Raw genomic sequence first — 25,066 nt, forward strand, 5'->3', positions numbered from 1 at the left:
GTCTTGTTATTATTGGAACAAGTGGGGGATTATTAGAAATTCATGAACATTAAATGTCCATCTGTGTGTGTTCCAAAATGATAAGAAAAGTGAAATGGAGTAAACACTAATAAATGCAAAGGAAATAGTCTTGCATAGAAAGATTTACTCACATTCAAAGCCTTTATAAAGAGTTAAGAACATTAACTCAACAAAAGGATAAAAGAGGATAAAGTTCCACATGGACAAATGTGCTAGTCCCAAGCATTATGCAACTTGTCTCCTTCATACAACCCTTGTTGGTGTCGCCACCAACGACACTGACTCTGGGACAGGGTCCAAGGACGTAGAGGTGCTAGTGGCGGCCTGTAGGCAGCACGACGCATCCGAGCAATCGGATTACTCGCAACGTTATGAGGCGGCGTCGGTGGCGCTTTGGCGGGCTGCAACCGGCCTTCAGTCGGGCTCACTATTGCTCTCGTTTTGATGGATGCATGCGTTTGAATTTTTGAACTCGAAGAGAAGTAATACTTCGTAAAATATTACTCTGCAATAAAAATAAACAATGCTTGAAAAAAAATCCAATTAAATAAAAAAATTGCAAACAATGAAAGAAAAAAATCCAATTAAATAAAAAAATTAACTCAAATACGAGTTATGATTTGAAAAGGAAGTTGAATCTAAAAAATGGACTGCTTGTGATACTGTATAAAAATTATTTCTAATATATTTTTATGTTATGTTAGAATACAATAAGTAATTTGTTTAACTCGAGAAACTTTTAAATATGATGAGATTTGCATAATCGAGCACATAATATAAAATAAAAATAACTACAACAAAAATAACTTTGAAAAGGGAGTATGTGTTGCACTATACTTAGTTGCCTATATAAGTAAGGAGGTAAGGTTTGGTTGGGTGTGGAAAAAAAAGGAGAGAATTCATAAAATTTGTAAATTCAAAACTATAATCGCCGTCTGTGGGAATCGAACCCACGACCACGTGGTTAAAAGCCACGCGCTCTACCAGCTGAGCTAAGACGGCTATGCTTTTAATATTCTATTTTACAAATACTCAATAGATAACTTTAAAGGACTGTAAGTAGAAGCATTGCAAAGTTCTACTTTACATTCCGTAAACAATTTATTCTAATAATGAATTATGAATCAAGATCTAAGGAGGCTTCAGGCTTGGAATATATTAGTAAACTATTACAATGGATGAGACAAATTAAAAAAAATATGAATTGTTGTACATGGAAGGAGATCAGAAAATAGTTAAATATGTTTCAAAATTGATTACTTATTATATGAAGACTCGAGGTGAAGTTATAACTAATTATTAAATTGTTGAAATCATAATAAGAACTTTAAATCTTCAAATTTGGATTTTGCTATTAATCATAATTGAGGAATCAAAAGATATAAATTAATAGCGAGTTCATCAAGTATATTTAACCGTTATAAATAATTACGATAAAAATTATAGAGTATCAGACACAAAGACTAAGAATACTATCTAATTGTATATTTTTTTACTATTTGAATAAAAAATTATGATAAGGCTTGAATTGAAAATAATAAAAAGTATCCTAACAATATTTGTTTTAAAATCTATATAAATACAAATGTCAGTGATAAGTCTAACATAGGTTGTCCATTTGTACTCCTGAACTAATTAGGATATGTTGTTACTAATTTCCAAGAATGCTTAATTTTATTCCTAGTCATTAAACCTTTAACCTTAAATAAATCTTTAATCTCTTAGTGAATTATAATTTAAGACTAACATAAATGTTAACATAAAAATTATGATTTTAAGGTTTCACTTAAGAATTAAGAAATTAAAATCTCTTACAAGAAACAATCCATTTTTTCAAAAACTACTGAAATTAAGACAATAAATGTATGAATATAATACAATGATGAATAATCTTAATGCCTTTCCTCAAAACATACCAGTTACAAATTCATAATTATCTTTTTATCATCACTCTGAGTTTTATAGTTTACTAACTCTGATAACCTTCCCCACTCTCTCAAATATAATAGCATGCATTATTCTACCAAATAAATTCCAAAGAAAGATTACAATGTGATCACACACTTTAAGAGGACTTTTTTAGATTGTAGTGGGGCTAGAATTAAGTTGGAATATTTTTGGAGAATAGGCTTAGTAACTTGGAGTTATATAAACTATTTCCTACTATCCACTAATATTTTTCAAAACATATTTTATTCACGTTTGTTATTCTATTTTTGTCTTTTGATTTCCTATAACTTTTTTCGATATTTTTATTCTTAGTTTTCTCTCTTTTTTTAACATTTCTCAACAATTCTTAAAAAAAATGTTTTCTTATCCTTGAAGTTATTATTTCTCAAAATTCTACACCAAACATAAAGGTTGTTATCCCTAAACTTAATGTTTTTTCAAAACTTAAATATAATTTCATCCCTAACTCCAAGAAAGGTGAGAAAAATATTTTCAATATTTAGCTTGTAATGTTATATGTAACACAACAAAAAGAAATCGGATTCAAAGGGGTTAGTAAATGATTAAACAATATTTGGGTAGGCAAAAAAGTTTTGGAAATCACGAAAAATTGTCTCAATTTGTTATTGGAGGAGTGTGAGTATAAAGTAAAGGGGGGACAGAGTTAGTCATTGTGTTATGAGTGGATCTTAACCGGTAAAATAACTTCATGATATTGTTGTAGTCCTCTTGCGTGAAGTCAAATGAGGACTTTGTTGAATTAGGAGGAGGGTGATTTGAAGCGCTATATTAATACATGAACCAGTTTGAGATCCAGTTTTAGGTGGGGTCTTGGGCTTATTTTTTAACCCGGGTGGATAGCCCTTTACTATGCATGTTTCAATAGTATGATTGGTTCGACCATAGTGAGTTCACATGCGAATTTTTCATCGAAGTGGAAAGTTACTCTAAGGTTTTCCTTTAGAACCAGAGTTCCAATTCCTGTTTCCATTGTTGGCTTTGAAAGAATTGGCTTGTAAAGTAGATATAAGAGAAATTTCATCAAAAGTAGGCACGAATGATAATGCATGTGGTGTCATTTCTCCCTCTTGTTGAATAACCAATGAAAATATGCGGTCTATGTTAGGTAATTGGTACATCATCATGATATGTAATTTGGAGTGGGAGAATTTCTTATTTTAGCTCTTGAGAAATCATATGACATAACCTTACTATCTATATCATTTGGCGAATGTGATAGCACCACAAAAATAAGGAATGAAGCAAGAAGACAATGAATTTTGGGCTATAGGTTTTCAATTCATCCTAGAAAACTTTCAGTTGTGTAAAATAATCGGAAACGACAATTGAATATCTAAAATTTAAAAAACATCACTCTAAGAGAATCAAGTGAAAAATTGGACCAAACACTAGCATTATTGTCAATCCAAAGCATATATTTTTCTATCAATTCAGAAACTTATTGTTGGAGTCAAGCTACAACTATCGTACTCCACCGAATCCATGGTGTGTGCATCAAATTAAAAGAATGGTTTTTTGTTAGAGTTTCATCATTAAATTGTTCTTTATTCTTGGAGGTTAATGAAATTTGAATTGATTTTTTGAAGTATGATATTTGTTGTTGTCTAAAGAGTAAAAAACACTACAACATATTTCCTCTTTGACAACAACCGAAAAATATTGCCTAAGAGAATTAAGGATGTTTTCAGTCGTGCTCTGTCCGAGCCTTGCCTATTCTTTAAGGATACATTTTTAATCGCTCTTTGGTCACACTTTCCTAAAATATTCCATAAACTATAATACAAGAGAAAGTTTTTTTGAGGATCTTGGACAACATTTTTAAATGTTGTTATAGTATGCAATGACTACAAAAGTTTCCTAAAAGTGGTAAATTAAAAACACTATATGGAGACATTTTTCAAATGTTGTCATATTTGACAACAATTAAAATTTGTTTCATAAGGGATATTTTTTACCATATTTTTCATAAAATGAACCATTCAAACAAGAATTGTCAAACATAAATAGCATGTACCAAGAAATTTTTGTTAATAAATTTTTTAAACATTAACTTCATACATATAAGAGACAAAATTTCTAACATTACTTAGTACTATAAGTTTAATACTTAGAAGTATAAGTCTATTAAAATAAGTATAAGTCTAGTAAAATGATAAAATAAATAGTTTCTTTAAATTTAATGCTTAAGTACCAGCCTAAAACAACATCATCAACTTCATTTAAATTTGTCGAACTCGTCATCTCCATCGTCCTCTTCATCATCTATATCGTCCTCTTGAAGCAATGATCAATGGTCTTGTTTATTAAAGCAATTATACTAGGTATCTTCTATCTAATAACTTGTTCCAAATGCTGAAATCATGAAATCAAGGGAAAATAAATAAAATCACTTGCCATTGAATGAATTAGAAATCCATAATAAGGTTAGTGACACAATAAAACAAAAAAAAAATTACCAAATGAAAATATTTGAGATAAAAGTTTAGCTAGATATTTCGAGCCCATTTTATGCACCGTGTTCGTATTCAGAAATTGTTTCAAAATATTCATGTTTCTTCCTTCGAGCGACAATCATGTATTTTTAAATAAGAACAAGAGTAGGGTTTTCATTTTGATGGAGATAGTATGTGTTTGCGTAATTTGTGAAGAAATTGTGTAGCTCTGGAGAGCCATTGAATGAAGGAGTTTGGAAACATAAATAAAGTAATTGTTATCATCACTCATTTAGATATTAAAATAGACAAGAGAGGGAGAAGCAAAAAAAATTGGTTGTGATAAAGATGGGAAATGCAAGGAAATAGGTAGTGGAACACAAAGTTCAACTAAGAAATTTGGTTGTCGTTTCAAAATCATGTCAACACGGTCGAAAGATGCTTATGTATGGAAGATTAATGTAAAAAAAAAGATTTCATAGCCACCATTTACCCGATAGATTAGAAGGTCATTCATTTGTTGGCCGGCTAACAACATGTTGTCGATTTGACAAAGCGTCGTGTTCCACCTAGACACATATTAATATTATTGCAAGAGAGAGATCCGAAGAATGTCACTCGGATCACGTAAGTATATAAACATAAGAGTAAGTTACAAAAAGAGATAGGAGGTCCTATAACGGAGATACAACATTTGTTTAAGATGATAGAGGATGCATGTTATGTTTACTGGAGTAGAAGAAGAGGTGACTCAGATGTTGTGTGAGATATTTTTTGGACCCACCCAAACTCAATCAAATTATTGAATATTTTTTCTATTGTGTTGATTATGAATAACATGTATAATGAAAATAAATATAGACAACCTCTGTTTGAAATAGTTGGCATGATGTTAATCAATTTTACATTTGTTGTTGAATTTTTCTATATAGAATCTAAATAACTTTTGTTGGGTGTTGGATAAGCTAAAACATTTTTTTAAGGAAGAGTTGTATCCACATGTTATTTTGATTGATAAAGATCTTACTTTGATGAAAGCAATTGAAGTTGTCTTTCCAAAGACGATTAATTTGCTTTGTCGGTTTCACATCAACAAAAATGTTGATCTAAAATGCAAGCAATATGTTATGATTGACAATAAAAGGAGATAGAGACATTATGGGTGGAAGTTGTATGAGTTAGTGATGAGGTTGAGTATGATCAATGATTGCAACGACATGAGTAAACATGTGTTGATTGTAGTGAATTTATTTATTATGTGAAAGATACATGGTTGACTCCTCATATGCATAACTTTGTTGGAGCATAAATCAATCGAGTGTTGCATTTGGGTAACACCACGGCTAATTGGTATGTACCATTAGTAACCAATCTCAATCTTCTAATAGGAAATCTTCAAAGAAGCAACCATCTCAGAATTAATTCATTTTTCAATTTCCTAATCATATTCGGCCATATATTAAAGATATAGTTAATGTTGAATTAGATATAATTTGTGGGTTTTTAGTCATTGCATCATTGCATAGATATAGTAAGGATAGTTTGCCCATGGTTCATCGAGAATTGGATAATGAAATAAGAGATATATCAAGTTTCTATGAGAAGTTGTGTGGAGATCGATTATCAAAACTGAGAGAATCTTTGATGATATCATCTTTAGGTATTCATCCATAAGAGAAATAGATGACAATATCATATATGAGTTATTTGATAGTGAATCAGTATAATGTTGTTCTCGTCAGTTTAGGAAATTTGTGCATGACTTTATTTCCTATGACGAGCTCAAATTCACCAACCGTCTCAATTTATTCCATTAGTTTTGAAAACCAAGATCATTGGGCTCAGGTACTTAAATGTTTGTGTTTGTTACTACTTACTTTGATGTAAATATTAATGTCTGTGTTATTTTTTTATCAGGTAAAAATGAAAGAGTGGTTTAGGTTTCCAGAAGTCACACTGGATTGGAAGAAACATCATTCTCCGGTAGCAACATCTTGGATGTTAGGATTTACGGGACGACTACAACATTGGCAACAACTTACGCTTGTAGTACCAAAAGTGTTAGCTTAACATAGTTCTATGTAATATGTTGTTGGATTTTATGACATTATATTGCATGTTATTGAATTAATACACTTGTCTTAAATTAACACATAAGTCTCGAATTAACACATAAGTCTTAAATTAATGCATAAGTCTAAAATTAACACATAAGTCAGCTACAAGTTATGCGTGATGCTTCAAATGAATCAGAAAATAATGGGTCTTCCTCATCAATACTAACTTGCTTGTAAGTAAACATGGAAGCATCTCCTAAATATCTATAGAGTGTGACCAATACAACTGCCACCAACTATATATACTACATCCAACCAAGTCCCTAAATAGTAGAAGATACCTTGCCTCGACAAGAGTAAAATTATTTTTGATAAAAATGGTGTAACTTACAAGCATCGTCATATAGGTTGTGGCAACACAGTCAAATATAGAACAACTCGATGATGTGTAAATAAGGTGTGCATCCATTCCAGCTTATATTAAGCACTCGTGCAAGCACAAACCTCTAGTGATGCATCCTCAAATGACACTCCCAACATATTAACAACAAAGGCAACAACACTTTATTCAGTGGTACCTGATGGATGGAGTCAAACTCACCCTTGATCAGAATGTGAAACAGACAAGAAAAATCGTCCAGTGTAATGGTCATCTCACCAAATGACATGTGAAATGACAATATCTCTGGATGTCATCTCTCTAAAACTGTTGATACTAATTTTTATTCTATCCTCGAAAAACTGATTCTCTGGAGTGAAGATAGACCATAGTTACTCAACTACCTCTCTATTGCAAGTGGAAGACAATGTGGAACACATGTTATATGCTTTCTCCCTGTACAACAACCTTGAGTTCTTTCTTCGAATCTCTCTCATGATAACAATTAAAAATACATATTATAAAATATAAAATTAAAAGTAAAAATTATTCAAAATAAAATTATTGAGATTTACTTACCTCCTCGTACCATAAATGGGAAGCAACGTGATGTTCGTACTTTATCAGAAGAGACATAATGTACAACATTCCTAAAAATTGTAACAGTTGTGGAACAGGTGCATGCGCACCTACATGCTCATCCTCGACATCCATCGCCTGTCGAGCTCCCCATCCTACACCTCCCTTTAAAATAACCAGGTTGCCACGTCCTTGGATTTGCACCACCAGAAAAATAACAAATTTAATAAAATTTGAAAATCAATATCAGATGTTTATCACCAAAGACATTCGATGGATAATTTTTTTTTGCCTCGGATAACATGAGCAAAGACATATGGTAGTATTATTCTCTTCATCAGATTTCTTGACCCCATGAATGCCGCCACGAGCCATTACACCCTTAATAAGGGCAAAAAGACCTTCTGAGATAAGAATAAAGAGATATGGGGACAATGGGTCCCCTTGTCTCAATCCTCTTCCTGGTTGAATAGGTCTAACATTATCTGCTTTAACAAAAATAGAATAATTCATCGACGAAACACACATCATCACCCATTGTATCCATCTTTCCGCAAAACCAAATCTATTAAGCATCCCTCTCAAGAAGCTCCAATCTACTATATCATATGTCTTACTTATGTCTACCTTGAGAGATAAATGAGCAGTATTTCCTTTAGTCATTCTCTTAAGAGCATGAATAACCTTGAAAGCAATCATGACATTGTCATGAATAGAGAGACCTTTCACAAACGTTGATTGTTCCTCCCCTACACACTTATCCATATACTTTTACGAAGAACCTTACTATAACATCAAAATGGAATATAAATAATTCATGAATAACATGAATTCCACAAAAATATTCATGAATTAATACAGGATGATTAAATACAAAAACACTTCAATCTTTCTTGTAGGATAAGCTTCTCATCTAAAATCCTAAAGCTAACATCACCTCCTACACTAAGAACTATAGTGAAAACTGCTAGAGATGAATGACAAGTAAATAATTAGAGTTTCACCTAGATTTTAATTTTGATACCCTTCAATTCCATATTTATGATACACTTTTGCTTGATTCTCGTCCCACCATATTTCAGCTTTCTTCTGCGCAAATCGCTTCCGACTAGGGGTGTTCATGGGTGCGGGTCGACCTACAAAACCGCCGATCTAAACCAACCCAACCCATAAATTATCCGAACCCATTCATTTACGGGTATATCTAACCCAACCCATAACAACCCGTATAATTTTGGTTCAGGTATCGTGTAGGTGTTTAATTGGCTGCATTATATGGTAAAACACTAGCTGGTTACAAATGTCTTGACTGATGTCATGACATAGTATGTATGTGTGACTACATTGTAGGTTAGAATATCTAACTGTACTCTGATGTCTTGACTGATGTCATGACACACTTGAGTAGTTACTGTAGGATTAGCTAACACATGATTTATTGAATGTCAAACTGGATGCTGTGACATTCATACCTGTCAACAGATACTAAGAAATAGAACAGTTGGTGTTCTGTTAGAACTTAGTATTTATTTCCAGTCTGGTTATCAAGGAAAGACCAGACCTGGCATAAGGCCTACTGACTGAATGTCAAATTAGATGTTATGACATTCATCACTGACAGCAGCTACTGAACATTAGACAGAGTGGTGTTCTGCTATACTTCAGCATGTAACTTAGTTTGTTCTTCAAGAGAATAACAGAACTAACATAAGGCCAAATGTGTAAATGTTAAGTTGGACACTTTAACATTTATTAATGTAAGCTGTTACTGTAGTATGGTCATTTTGATCATGTACAGGTCAGCAAAATTGTACAGTCTGTTTTCTGGAAAAACAGACTCAGCATATGGACCTTGATGTCGAGCTGAATGTCGTGACATTCATTCCTGACAGCATATGCTAAATTGTAGGTTGTTCAGTTTTCTGTTTTAGCTTTTCTTGGGCTATTCTTCAGGAAGTCAACAGCTTAGAGAAAAACCAGGAAACCAACAACCAAGTTACATTTAATGAACCTAACAAATAGCCTATTTGTTAGTAACCTAAATGTTGAATTTATGGGAACACGTGTGACCTTAAATTCAGGAGAATACAGGTGCAAAAGCCCAGGTACTGCAATATAAAAAGGAAGGCGTTCCTTCATTCAGTTTTGGGGATTTTGAGGCGTGAAGATTTTATGTGTCCATCATACTTCACTGCTGTATTTTTGTGAGTCTTGTATTAGACGTAACTTGTAATCCAAGCCATTATCAAGTAGATGATTGCTGTGGCATAGGGTGTTCATTGAGTTGTAAGTGTTGTGTCGCTCAAAGCTTTTAAGCGTGAGTGCTGTGTATCTTGATTAAAGCTGTGAAGCACAATCAAGAGTTGTTTGAAGTGTGACTTCAACTTGTCTTTAATATTGTTTAAAGATAGTAATCACTGAGGTGATTGAGGGGGAGTGAGTAGGAACTCTGATCTTAGTTTAAGATTGAAATTGCATTGGGTAGGGATTAAGTGATAAGTTGTAAACGGGTGAGTTTAGCTTTGAATTGATACTACTAATGGTGGATTTCCTCCCTGACTTGGTAGCCCCCAGATGTAGGTCATGTTGGACTGAACTGGGTAAACAATTACTTGTGTTATTTACTACACTTACTTTTAAGTTCTGCATAATTCCTGTCTGTGCAGAATTGGATGTCATAACAACCCGTGTGACATCCAAAGTCTGATAACTAGAATTTCAATTGGCATCAGAGCAGGCACCCTGCCTGTGAATTTCTGGGTGAGATCTAGGGAAGTTACTTTCTAGTACCATGGACAAGGATTTAGGACACTCAAACAGACCACCTGTTGGATGGCTCTAATTATGATGACTGGAAGCCTCGTATGATAGCCTTCTTAAGGTCTCTATACAGCAAAGTCTGGAGAGCTGTCAACAAAGGATGGGAACATCCAATGAGGACAGGTGAAGATGGAGTTAGTGTGCAGATTCCTGAAGAAGAGTGGGACAAGGAGCAAGAGGCATTAGCTCTTGGAAATTCCAAGGCCTTGAATGCATTGTTCAATGGAATCAGTAAGAACATCTTCAGGCTGGTACACCACTGTGAACTAGCTAAGGAAGTTTGGGATACCCTCAAGGTAACTCATGAAGGTACTTCCAAGGTGAAGATGTCCAAACTTCAGATGCTGACCACCAAGTTTGAAAATCTGAGGATGAAAGAGGATGAGACTATTCATGACTTTCACATGAATATTCTTGAAATTGCAAACACCTCTGGTGGACTAGGTGAGAAAATGGCTGAAGAGAAACTTGTAAGAAAGATTCTCAGGTCCTTGCCTAAGAGATTTGCTATGAAGGTCACAGCCATAGAGGAGGCACAGGACATCTGCAATATGAAGGTGGATGAGCTCATTGGTTCTCTTCAAACTTTTGAAATGGGCTTGTGTGAGAATGCTGAAAAGAAGAACAAAAGCATAGCGTTTGTATCTAATGCTGAAGAGGAGTCAGAAGCAGGATATACTAAAGGTGATGAAAGTATATCAGAAGCCTTAGCCATGCTTGGGAGACAGTTCAACAAGCTCATAAAGAAAGTTGATCAACAGGGTAGACCTAATGTCAAGAACATCCCGTCTGACATAAAGAAAAGACCTACTTCTGAAGATAAGGTCAACCAAGGCAAGGGAATCCAGTGCCATGGATGTGAAGGATATGGTCATATTAAGACTGACTGCCCTACCTCCCTCATGAGGCAAAGGAAAGGGCTTTCTGTCACCTGGTCAGAAGAAGACACTGAGAGTGAATCTGAAGGAGAATCTGCCAAACATGTCGCTGCTATGACCAGTATCTGTACCTCAGAAGATAACTCAAGTGGAGATGAGCTCACCTTGGATGAACTTGCTGCCTCATATAAAGAACTATGTGTTAAAAGTGCAGAAGTGTGTATCCAAGGAGAAAAACATAAGAAACTCATCAAAGAGCTAGAAGCTGAGAAACTAGAGCAGCTGAAAGTCATAGAGGGTCTGAGGGGTGAGATTTCCTTGTTGACCTCTAAGTTAGACCAAATGACCAAATCCATCAAAATGGTGAATAAGGGATCTGACACCTTGGAAGAGATCCTGAAGATAGGACAGAAGTCTGAAACCACTCCTGGTTTAGGCTTTGGGAAAAGATCCTCAGCTGAACGCAAACGCCCAAAGGGTAAAGTTCAGAAATCCAAAGGGGAGTCACATCCAATGTCTCAACATCGAGGAACCAGAATGAGCCATCATCAGAAAAAGAAGTTCAAAAGATGGATATGTCATTACTGTGGTAGATTCGGTCACATAAAACCCTTCTGCTATAGGCTGCATGGTTACCCAAACCAGACCCCACAAGGTAGGCCTAAGAAGAAGGTGTCTATGCATAATGTCCCCATTAAGAAACAAACATGGGCGGCTAAGCAAACACCTCAGGCCAATCCTAAGCAGCAGGCATCTAAGCTTCGCTTCTCTCCTGAGAATCAGCAGTATGTTCCTAACCTTGCTCACACATATTCAAGGGCACATATCAGACAAAACTGGTACCTTGATAGTGGCTGCTCAAGGCATATGACTGGGATGAGCAACCTAGTGGTGAATCTACATCCTCCTACCACCAAGTTCGTAACATTTGGTGATGGAACTAAAAGAGAAGCCATTGGTGTTGGTAAGCTGGACTGTCCTGAAGCTCCAAAGTTGAGTGGTGTACTGTTAGTAAAAGGACTAACTGTGAACCTCATAAGCATAAGCCAGCTATGTGACCAAGGATGCAAGGTGGAATTTACCAAGGGAGGATGTGTGGTGCTGAATGGGTGTGATCAAGAAGTGATGAGAGGAAACAGATCCAAAGATAATTGCTATCTATGGGAATCTAAAGACTCTCTCAACCTTCCCAAGTGTCCTTTAGCCAAGGAAGATCAGGAAGGGAAGCTGGGACATGGAAGACTTGATCTCCTTCAGGTAAAAAGAATGAAGAAGATTATATCCAAGGAAGCAGTCAGAGGGATCCCAAAGCTGCTTATTGATGAAGGAAGAGTCTGTGGTGAATGCCAAGTGGGCAAGCAAACCAAGATGTCACATCCGAAGCTGGGACATCCTACAACTTCCAGAGTTCTGGAACTGTTGCATATGGACTTAATGGGACCTATGCAGGTTGAAAGTCTTGGTGGGAAGAGATATGCCTACGTGGTGGTTGATGACCATTCCAGATACACGTGGATAAGCTTCATCAGAGAGAAGTCAGATACATTCGATGTCTTCAAAGACCTGTGCATCAGACTTCAAAGGGAAAAGGACAGTTGTGTGGTCCGAATTAGGAGTGATCATGGTACGGAGTTCAAGAACTCCAAGTTTGATGAGTTTTGCTCGTCTGAAGGAATAAGTCATGAGTTCTCCTCCCCTATAACTCCCCAGCAGAATGGGATAGTTGAAAGAAAAAATAGAACTATTCAAGAATCTGCCAGAGCAATGATTCATGCAAAGAAGCTCCCCATGCACTTTTGGGCTGAAGCAATGAATACCGCGTGCTATGTTCACAATAGAGTCACCTTGAGAAAAGGAACCTCCTCCACTCTGTATGAAATATGAAAAGGCAGAAAACCTACTGTGAAGTACTTTCATATCTTTGGAAGCAAATGCTACATTCTCACAGATCGTGAACAGAGAAGAAAGCTAGATCCGAAAAGTGATGAGGGTATATTTCTGGGATACTCAACTAACAGCAGAGCCTACAGAGTGTTCAACTACAGGACCAATGTCCTGATGGAATCCATAAATGTTATTGTGGACGATAAAGAGGAAGGAACCGATGTCATGGAGGATGTTGAAACATTCCTTGACAGTTCAACTGACATTCCTGTCAAGTCTGAAGAAGTAGAGAAACCTCCTCCTGAATGTGAAGTAGATGCAACCACCAAAGCGCCATCTATCAGAATTCAGAAAGACCACCCTAAGGATCTTATCATAGGGGATCCCAATAGTGGTGTGACTACCAGGTCACGGGGAATAAGCTCAAATTCCTGCTTGTATAGAAGCATGATAGGAAGCCTACTTTACCTAACTACAAGTAGACCTGACATTTCTTATGCAGTTGGAGTATGTGCTAGATACCAAGCAGAGCCTAAAGTGAGCCACTTGAATCAAGTCAAAAGGATTCTCAAGTACATCAATGGGACTTGTGACTATGGGATGCTGTATTCACATGGGTCTGAACCTGTCCTATCTGGTTACTGTGATGCTGACTGGGCTGGGAGTGCTGATGACAGAAAAAGCACATCAGGTGGTTGTTTCTTCTTAGGAGACAATCTCATATCTTGGTTCAGCAAGAAGCAGAATTGTGTTTCTCTGTCCACTGTAGAGGCTGAATACATAGCTGCTGGAAGCAGTTGTTCCCAACTGGTTTGGATGAAACAGATGCTCACTGAGTACAATGTCACTCAAAATGTTATGACATTGTTCTGTGATAATCTCAGTGCCATCAATATCTCCAAGAATCCCATCCAACACAGCAGGACCAAACATATTGACATTAGGCACCACTTCATCAGAGATCTGGTGGAAGACAAGGTGATCACTCTGGTACATGTAGCCACGGACCTTCAACTGGCTGACATATTTACAAAGGCTCTGGATGCTACTCAGTTTGAAAACTTAAGGAGCAAACTGGGAATATGTCTCACTGAGACCTTATAGCAACCACTGATGTTTGGGATGTATTGTTTAATATCTCTGCCTATTAAACAATTGGTATTATGCTCTGATTGGTCAACAGATCACAGCTATGCTACTTGCAACAAGTGTGGCTACAAGAGGGTAAGGAGACACCCTTCCGTGAGAAGGCCAATGTACCTGCAGGAATTCAAGGATGTTGTTCATGCAGGAGTGGTTCTAGATGTCAGAAACAAAATCATGGCATCTGATATGGTGGTACCTACTGTCAAGCAAAAGTGGGTGATTACTTGATCAAAGCTGTGAAGCAAGATCAAGTGGATGATAACTTGGTTGAAACTGTGAAGTAAAACCAAGTCTGTAACTCTGTCATTATTCTCTGGTTTTGTTGTTGGCTTTGGCAACATTTTTGACAAAAAGGGGGAGTAATAACCACCACCCCTGACAAACAGAGTGGGTCTCTACAACAGACTCGCGTGACAGATTCCCTCCCCTGCAGCTGCTGTGTGTTGAAGTTTAGATTTAACTTCTGTATGTGTGTGCTGCTGTGTGAAGTTTTTTTTAACTTCCATGTGTGTGAGTGTGCTGCCACTCTGAGTGTATTAGCTAGTATTATTTCCTGCTAGGTGTGTGATTCCGCTTCTATGAACTCTGTTATGGGGATCAAAGTGTTTTAGCCAAAAATTTGCCAAAGGGGGAGTTTGTAGGTGTTTAATTGGCTGCATTATATGGTAAAACACTAGCTGGTTACAAATGTCTTGACTGATGTCATGACATAGTATGTATGTGTGACTACATTGTAGGTTAGAATATCTAACTGTACTCTGATGTCTTGACTGATGTCATGACACACTTGAGTAGTTACTGCAGGATTAGCTAACACAGGATTTATTGAATGTCAAACTGGATGCTGTGACATTCATACCTGTCAACAGATACTAAGAAATAGAACAGCTGGTGTTCTGTTAGAACTTAGTATTTATTTCCAGTCTGGTTATCAAGGAAAGACCAGACCTGGCATAAGGCCTACTGACTGAATGTCAAATTGGATGTTATGACATTCATCACTGACAGCAGCTACTGAACATTAGACAGAGTGGTGTTCTGCTATACTTCAGCATGTAACTTAGTTTGTTCTTCAAGAGAATAACAGAACTAACATAAGGCCAAATGTGTAAATGTTAAGTTGGACACTTTAACATTTATTAATGTAAGTTGTTACTGTAGTATGGTCATTTTGATCATGTACAGGTCAGCAAAATTGTACAGTCTGTTTTTTCTGGAAAAACAGACTCAGCATATGGACCTTGATGTCGAGCTGAATGTCGTGACATTCATTCCTGACAGCATATGCTAAATTGTAGGTTGTTCAGTTTTCTGTTTCAGCTTTTCTTGGGCTATTCTTCAGGAAGTCAACAGCTTAGAGAAAAACCAGGAAACCAACAACCAAGTTACATTTAATGAACCTAACAAATAGCCTATTTGTTAGTAACCTAAATGTTGAATTTATGGGAACACGTGTGACCTTAAATTCAGGAGAATACAGGTGCAAAAGCCCAGGTACTGCAATATAAAAAGGAAGGCGTTCCTTCATTCAGTTTTGGGGATTTTGAGGCGTGAAGATTTTATGTGTCCATCATACTTCACTGCTGTATTTTTGTGAGTCTTGTATTAGACGTAACTTGTAAGCCAAGCCATTATCAAGTAGATGATTGCTGTGGCATAGGGTGTTCATTGAGTTGTAAGTGTTGTGTCGCTCAAAGCTTTTAAGCGTGAGTGCTGTATATCTTGATTAAAGCTGTGAAGCACAATCAAGAGTTGTTTGAAGTGTGACTTCAACTTGTCTTTAATATTGTTTAAAGATAGTAATCACTGAGGTGATTGAGGGGGAGTGAGTAGGAACTTTGATCTTAGTTTAAGATTGAAATTGCATTGGGTAGGGATTAAGTGATAAGTTGTAAACGGGTGAGTTTAGCTTTGAATTGATACTACTAATAGTGGATTTCCTCCCTGGCTTGGTAGCCCCCAGATGTAGGTCATGTTGGACTGAACTGGGTAAACAATTACTTGTGTTATTTACTGCACTTACTTTTAAGTTCTGCATAATTCCTGTCTGTGCAGAATTGGATGTCATAACAACCCGTGTGACATCCAAAGTCTGATAACTAGAATTTCATATCGAGTTTGAGTTTTGCAACCCGCGGACCCGTTGGCCCAACCCATTGATGTGAGTTTAGTAATTTTTTTTAATAATTTTTTTAAATAAAATTTTAAATTAATATCTCACTAATAACCATAATTTTTTCAAAAAAAATTATTCTCCACCAATAATACTACTAGACCAATGAGTTTATGTAATTCTAAGATTAAATGTTGTTTCTTATTTTCTTTTGTACCATTTCCAACTTATGTATTTTATGTTAATAACGTGTCTTGTTGAATTTTATAATATTATAAAATGTTATGTCGTGTTGATGAACTTTATTATATATTATATGATGTGTTTTATTGAATTTGAGTGTTAAAAATAAATATGATTGTGTTGAGTTGTGTTACATTTTTTTAAAACCGACAAAAAGAATTATAAAAAATATATTTTTTATTTGAAACAAAACCCGCGAAGCCAATCCAACTCAACCCATTAATGAACAGGTTGGTTCAGGTCGGTTTTGACAATGAAATTGTTGGTTGGACGATGGACCCAACCCATTGAAATTTGAAGGGTTGGGTAACGTGTTAGGCCAAACCCGGTCCAATCTAATCCTTTTTTGTGTATTGTGATGTTTCAAAGATAGGTCTAAGTGGTGCGATGATGCAGTTGAAGCATCCTTACTAATCATCTTCTTTTCTCTTCAACTTGATCCTCTAAAGTCACTGCTTCTTGCAGAGAATCTTCTCTTCTTATTGGCCAGATATTGAAATATTTTTATAATAAAGGTCATCTCATCATCATCTGAATCTTCTTTAGAACCTTCTACGTGAGAAGCTTATGAGACTCCTATATTTGAGGAGCCTGAACAGATTTAACAACAAATTTTAAAGCAAGAGATTTTTACTTCTTGGAAGGTTCATCTTCATTAAGCTTCATCTCATGGCTCTAGAGGTTGCTTATAAGGCTTTCAAGACTTAATGTGTTTAAGTCTTTGGCTTCCTGGATAGCAGTCACCTTTTGTCTGTATCTGACAGGAAGACTCCTAAGAATGTTCTTGACATGATCAGAGGTTGTGTAGCTTTTATTTAGAACCTGAAGTCCAAAAACCAGAATTTGAAATCTTGAGAACATGGTTTCAATGTCTTCACCTTTCTTCATTCTGAACAACTCATACTGTTGAACCAAAAGGTTAACATTTACTTCCTTTACTTGTTGTTTCCCTCAAATGTATCACATAGGGATTCAAAAATGGTTTTAGCGTTATATTTGTCAATAATCATGATGTACTCATAGTGAGGTAGATTATCTACCAAAATACCTCTAACTTTATGGTGTTTCTATAAGTCTTCTTCTGAGAAGGTGTAATACTTTTTCTGTCGGTTACCATTCCTACTCCATTAATTGGAATATCAATGCCATCTTCAATAATATCACACATATCATCATCAAGATCTATGATATGAGTGTACATCTTCCTATTCCACCATTTAAACTTTGTAGAGTCTCCACTGAAGGTTGAAGGCCTAGCTGTATAGTTATTCTTTTCAGAATTACTATAATCATGACTAACAACAGCATGTGGGTTTAGAGTACCACTACCAGTAATAGATATTTCAAACATGATTTATATGTTTTTCTCTCAGGATCTTTTATGTATCACTATGAAGTGTTTAACACAGAACGTGCTCTGATGCTAACTGAAGGTGAGAAAAATACAAGAAGGTGGGGTTGAATTGTGTTAAACTTTTTCTTTATTTTTCAAATTCTTTGTCAGATTCTAAACACAAAGTTTAGAGACTGCATCATAGGTGAGTGATAAGTAGCGGATAAGGATTGAAAGAATGAAGGAGACACACAACATTATCCTAGTTCCTCTCACAAATCGAGAGTAATCCATTTCCGTTGTACTTACAAGATATTTTCACTATAATCTAACAAGATTAAAATTTCCTCAAGCACATAAGAAAGATACTTTCAATGCTCAAACACAAAGTAAGAGACTTATAAGCTCAAGCACACAAGCAAGAGACTTCTATGCTCAAGCACACAAGGAAGAGACTTCCAATTCTCAAATACAAAGTAAGAGACTTCTAACAATCTACCTAACAACAATCTACATAACAGATAAAAGATTGTTTGGGGTAATATACTTGATATACAATCAGAGGTGTAGACAAAATACAATACAAGAAGACTCTTTAAGGCTTATGGATTTCTAAGATATACAAGGATAAGAAATCATAAGTTAAACTTGTGTTTTGTTTTGACAGAGTAACAACTCTTTGAATGTCAAATGTTCGTTATTGTTCTTCAAGTCTTCAGTTTCTTAAATAGAGAAGGAAAAGAGTCATCTGAGAGTTTGCACAAGAGAGTCTTTGAGAAGCTTGAGTAGAGACGTTGAGATGTTTATTCAAATGGTTAATGTCGTTGAAATCTAATTTGAAATCCTTTTGCTACAAAAGAAATTATATGTTGTATCTTAGTTGTCTTATCAGATTTTACTTAAGTCTTCACCTGATCAAAAGAAGACAAAATAGCCATAGAGTATGACAGTGACCTATCAGAGTCACCTTGATCTTTGTGTTTTGAATGATTTCAGATTCTGACTTTTAGAAGTAGACTTAAGTCTGATCTTCAGAGGCTGACTTCTTCAGATGTTGATCTTTTCGGAGTCTAATCTTCAGAAGTAGACTTCTTCAAAGTCTGGTCTTCAGCTTATGATTCCTTCAGATTTGGATCTTTAAGCTTCTCTTTAGATGTTCACTAATAAAACCAATACTTAGATTATTCCTGAAATTTTAGTCTATGGTCCCGCACACTTGAACAAATATTAGTACACCAAATTATTCTTTAAATACTTTGTTATCATAAAAACCTAAGATATATGGTACAAATCAATTTTGTTCCAACAGAGGATGATCTAAAGCACTATTAATAGATGAACCAGTTTGAGATCCAATGGTAGGTAGGGTCTTCTGCTTATTTTTGAAATCGGGTGGATAATTATGCTTTACAAAGCATGTTTAAATAACATGATTGGTTTGACTACAATGAATGCATATGTGATTTTTTCCTCGAGGTGGAAAGTTACTCTAAAGTTTTCCTTTAGAAATAAGTTTCTAATTCCTATTTTCATTGTTGGCTTGGAAGGAATTGGGTTGTAAAGCATATATAGAAGCAATTTCATCAGAAGAGAGCATAAATGATGTAGATGGTTTCATAATGTAGATGGTTTCATTTCTCTCTCCCTGCTGTTGACAACATAATGTTTATTATCATTGATAAAAATCAATGCACATACTATGACTGAGGAATAAGCCAATATATGAATAGGTAAAGAAGAGGAAGTTAGTTAAGCTATAACAAATCAGTTTAACTGAATTAACTAACTAAACTAAGATAGTAAAGGGCCAAGCACACATATTAGACCTAAACTAAAGGATAATGGGCCTAAGATAGCTAACACAATACATACTCTAGTTTCTCTTATAAGTTTTGATTGGAAAACTTTACCTCGTACCCCTACAATTGTACCCACACCCCTACAACTATTTTTTTTTTACCAAAATACCCTCATATAAATATGGTATAATTTTCAGAAATGGAACTTTTTTCCATTTGCGCTTGAAGACTTCCGGAACAGACATTTTTGGGATTTCTTGGAATTGTAAACCAGAACACTAAGAGTAAGTCTTCCGGTTCACATATTGTATACCGGAACACTTATCCAAAGTATTCCGGTTCGCTGCATTTTTGGGGCATTGAACCAAAAGTCTTTTTGAAAGTCTTCCGGTTTGGTTGGCTGTGTACCGAAACTCTTTCTTAAAGACTTCCGATTTGGATGAACTAAACTGGAACTCTTTTAAGAAGTGTTATGATAGTCAACCTTATTTTTCTCCACACCGGAACTCTTCTTTGAAGTGTTCCGGTGCGTTTTTTTTTAATTTTTAATTTTTTAAATTTTTAATTATTTTGTTATAATATTTTTTTGTAGTGGTTCGAAGACGAGGTGCAGATGGTAGGATTCCAGACCGCAGTTTAGGCTGGGGCGCATCTTCATCTACAGCAGAGCCGGCTGGATATCCAGGAGGGACGTACGATACGTCTCTTTTGGTGAAGTACGAGCATCATGTTGCTCGCCATTTATGGTTTGGTGAGGTAAATAAACGAGATATATTTGAAAATGAATAATAGTTGAATATTTTATATTGTGTTTCCTGATATGTGTTTTAATTGTTTTTAGGAAAGAGGTCCAAAGAAATAGTTAAAGGTTGTTGGACATGGATTGAAGCTGACATCTAGGATTCCACTGGCTCTTCCACAACAGGTGGAGAGTTGGGTATCTAGATCTGGTTTATCTTCACTTCAGAGAACTAGTTTGAACAAGATAGACGCAAATCTTGTCTCTGCATTTGTGGAAAGATGGCATCTAGAGATATCTTCATTTCACATTCCGTTTGGTGAAATGAGAATTACTTTGGATGACGTCTCATGTCTCCTTCACTTACCCACCAGGGGTGTCTTCTGGAGTCCTCAGGATGTCACGAAAGAGGTAGCTGTTGAACTTGATGTTGACTACTTAGGAGTTTCACAGGGTGAGGCACAATCACATGTTCATAGCTGCAAGGGTTCGTAATATAAGTTGGAGTGGTTATACGATTTATTCGTACAACATAGAGCTGCTTCCAGCTGGGCATATGCGACCAGAGCATATCTGTTGATGTTGGTGGGTTCCACCATTTTTTCCGACAAGACCTTTACACTTGTCGAGGCACGATACCTCCTACTATTTACGGACTTAGATAGATGTTCGGGATATAATTTTTCCCAGTTGTAAAAACTCTTTTGAAGGGACTTATGTGCGCGTGCTCAACTTCGTAAAAACTCTTTTGAAAAGAAGCTCTAATGTTTTCCAGTTGTAACCTCAAGTTGTTATTCATAGCTTCCCAACATTTGACCATGTTGTTAGATACCCAAAAGTGCTTATTTGAGCTATCAAATATGGGTATCTTTCACTCTATTTCCTTGCTAAATTGTCAAAACCACCTTTGTTTTAGATGAAATGCAATACATTGATAAACGATCTTGGTAGCTTTGATTTGTGTGTTATTGTGCAGGAAGAAGGCATGAAATAATTGAAAATGAAGACACAAGAAAGTTGGCAAAGGAACCAAAGAGAAGATGCATTCATCTGCTTGCTCGCTAGGCGAGAGCTGTAGTGAAGGACTCGCTAGGCGAGCTTCCAGCGAACGTTGCAGCGAACGCGTCCAGACATGGTGAAAAGCGCAGCCAGCACTCACTCGCTAGGCGAGCTATCAGCGAGATCCCAGCGAGGATTCCAGTAGCCAAACCTCTCAACCTCGCTGGAGCGAGGGTTGAAGCGTGTCCTTCACTAGGCGAAGGTTTTGTTCGCTAGGCGAACATGACAGTCTGAGATAGGCTGTTTCTCTGGGCGCAGGTGCCTCATGTGCCTCAATTAGACCCTCTCTAGGCGAGCCATTCTGCTCGCCTAGCGAGCATGACAGCCCAGTACAGCTCTATAAGTAGCAAGTGCCACTTTTTGGAGCCATACCTAGTTTTCCATACTTTTGCACTTTTTCTAGATATTTTTACAGCATTGTTCTTAGAAGCTTTTGTGCCCTAAATTTCATTTCTCTTCATCTCTTAACCATCTTTTACAAAAAGAAGGTGGATTCCCATCCAATCTCGATTATTCGACTCGGATGTTGATCAACCTTGTTCCGAAACTTGCCGACCAAGCTACCATGAAAATGAGTAGCTAAGTCCTCCATTTGTCAAGGTTAGATGTAGATGATCATTAGCTTTGTGTGTAAATGTAAGGATCTTCATGTGTAAACTCTTTAATGGTGAATATATGATGAAAACTTTGTTCTTATTCAAAACTCTTTGTGTTGGTTTATGATCGAGAGATGTTTACCAACTCTTAACCTAGGTTTTCATCCAATCTTGTTTGTTAGCTAGAGATAGTAATGAATGATTTTGTTCACCATAAGGTTGAACCAAAAAGTTGTCATTTTGATAGGTTGTGTTAGAGATAAACAATCGATCAAAATGGGAAAACTCACAATGTGTGTTCGAGAGAAACACATTGGGAGGACTTTGTGAAATAATTTATCATCTAAAGGAGTTTATAAGATTGTTGACCGAACAAATACATGCAAAGTGATCGTTGAACCCTAACTTTGGTAATATTTCTCAAATATTCAAATCAAACTTTTACCGCATTGTATTACCTTTTTATGCAAGATAACGTGATTAAAACCAAAACCCCCTGTGTTACTTAAGCTAAGATTAATACAACCATCGAACGGCGGTGATATCTTATAATCCCTGTGGATACGATAACAAAAACCCGACACTTAAAATTACAACTAACAAAATGGCGCCGTTGCCGGGGATTGTAAATTGATATTGCGAGCATCGCAATGGTTGCTTAATTTTTAGCTTTCGAATTTTTGACTTGTGCTTGTAATCTGTTTGGTTTAGTGTGCAGCTTACGTTTTATGCGAGGGCAAATCCTTGTGGACGAACTTCTTTTTGATCCCGAGATCGAAAGAACCGCAAGGAGGAACAATAGCAAAACGAGACGTAGGAGGCAACAGGCTAGACAACGTCAAGAGCAAGGAGAAAGTTCTTCTACCACAAATCCACCACCAATCATACCTAACATGGAGCCACCACCACCACCTATTTCTACTCCATGCATAAACAGTCCAAGAAACACCGCTCAGTTTGCCAACCACACGGGAAGGCAAGCTGAGATGAAAACGGGAACTCTCAATTTATTATATGGAAGTCCATTCACCGGAATGGACCATGAAGATCCCTTTGCTTTTCTCACAAAATTTTATGAGATAGCATTGGCGGCCGAAGTGGATCAGGCTCAGGAGCTCCCGTTGTTCAGAAGATTATTTCCCCACGCTTTGCTCGGCAAAGCAAAAGATTGGTACTTAGACCAAACACCAGCCGTAATGACAGACTGGAACGTGTTAGAAGAAAAGTTTATCGAAAGATTCTTCTCCCATAACCGGTTCATGGAATCAAAGACGGCCATCTCGGTGTTTGCACAAGGAATCAATGAATCCTTAAATGAAGCGTGGGAAAGATTCAAGTCCATGCTTAGGAAATGTAAACGGCATGGATTTGATGAATTGACTCAAATCCATATCTTCAAAAATGGACTTCAACCAAATTGCAAGACGTTGTTGGATGTTACCTCGGGTGGCTCTTTATTGTCAAAAAGTGCCGAAGAAGCTACAAACATTATAAATCGAATGGCTCTAAATGATCTTCAGAGTCAAAGTCGAGGCAACTCTTTGAAGAAGCCGGGAGTGCTTGAGCTAGGGACGAACGATGCCATCCTGGCCCAAAACAAGCTCATCTCACAACAAGTGGAACTCTTAACGCAACAAATTAAAGAGTTGAGGGAACCTTCTAAAGCTAAACAAATAGCTTGTTGTGAGCTTTGTAAAGGTGAGCATGACACCGGATTCTGTCCACCTCCGGGATTCGAAGATGTAAACTACATGGCAAACCAAAGGGACTACCAACCGAGACAACAACAACAACAACAACAACCTTATCAACCGCACCCTCAAAATCAACAACAACATTACCAAGGGAACCAAGGGTTCCAACCTAGGAGTAACTATTACCATAACCAAGGTTATGGAGGTGGTTCTTCTAGCCGTCAAAACCCTCCCCAAAATCCTTATATACCTCAACAACCGCTGGTCGTAACTTCTAAGTTGGAAGACACATTGACGCAATTCATGCAAATGTCAATGGCAAATCAAAAAAGCAACGACGCGACCATAAAAAATCTCGAGACTCAAGTTGGGCAACTTGCTAAGCAACTCCCGGAACAACAAACCGGTCCTTCCTTTTTGGCAAATACGCAAACAAATCCTAAGGAGCATTGTAAGGCGGTCACAACGAGAAGTGGGAAGGAGTTGATGAGTGAGAATAACAAAAGAGTTGAGAGTGAACAAAGAGAGAAAAAGAAAGAAAATGAGGAGGAAATATTGGAGGAAAATGTTGATGGTGAAGTGGGGGAGTGGAGTAAGGAGGAAGAAGTTGAAAATAACGAAAAGAATGGTGAAGTTGAAAAGAAAAAAAGTGTGGAGATTGAGAAAAATACGATTGATGAAGTAAGGGGGGAGGAAGTGAAAAAGCCTAGATGGAGGAGTGCCAGAGTTGCAAAGGGAAAGGAGGTAGTGAGCACTACTCCAATCCAAAACCTACCTTATCCTCATGCCCCGTCCAAAAGAGAGAATGAACGGCATTACGCCCGATTCATGGATATTTTTAAACAATTACAAATAAACATTCTGTTTGCCGAAGCCTTGGAGCAAATGCCCAAGTATGCCAAGTTCATGAAGGACATACTTACAAAAAAACGGAGGTATACGGAACCGGAGACCATCGTCCTTGATGCGAGCTGTAGTGCCATTATTCAAAGGACGCTTCCAAAAAAAGAGGTTGATCCGGGAAGAGTTACTTTGCCAGTTAAAATTGGAGATATCTATGTCGGGAAGGGACTAATTGACTTGGGGTCGAGCATTAATCTTATACCTTTGTCTATTATAAAGAGGCTTGGCAACATCGAAATTAAGTCCATCCGAATGACGTTGCAATTGGCGGATAAGTCGACAACCCATCCTCATGGGGTAGCCCAAGATGTTTTGGTTAAAGTCGACAAATTCTTTTTCCCGGTCAATTTTATTGTTATTGATATGGAGGAAGATGATGATGCTCCGCTCATCTTGGGCCGACCATTCATGAAGACCGCG

The 25,066-nt window shown here is 36.7% G+C and overlaps 1 non-coding gene across 1 annotated transcript; it reads right to left on the bottom strand.

The window, feature by feature from the left end:
• Positions 1–950: 950 nt before the first annotated feature.
• TRNAK-UUU (transfer RNA lysine (anticodon UUU)) lies at positions 951–1,023 on the bottom strand. Its single transcript has one exon. It is a non-coding gene; the product is annotated as a tRNA-Lys (tRNA).
• Between the last annotated feature and the right edge of the window lie 24,043 nt (positions 1,024–25,066).

Source organism: Lathyrus oleraceus, chromosome 5, assembly GCF_024323335.1.
Source record: "Lathyrus oleraceus cultivar Zhongwan6 chromosome 5, CAAS_Psat_ZW6_1.0, whole genome shotgun sequence".
NCBI classification, from domain to species: Eukaryota; Viridiplantae; Streptophyta; class Magnoliopsida; order Fabales; family Fabaceae; genus Lathyrus; species Lathyrus oleraceus.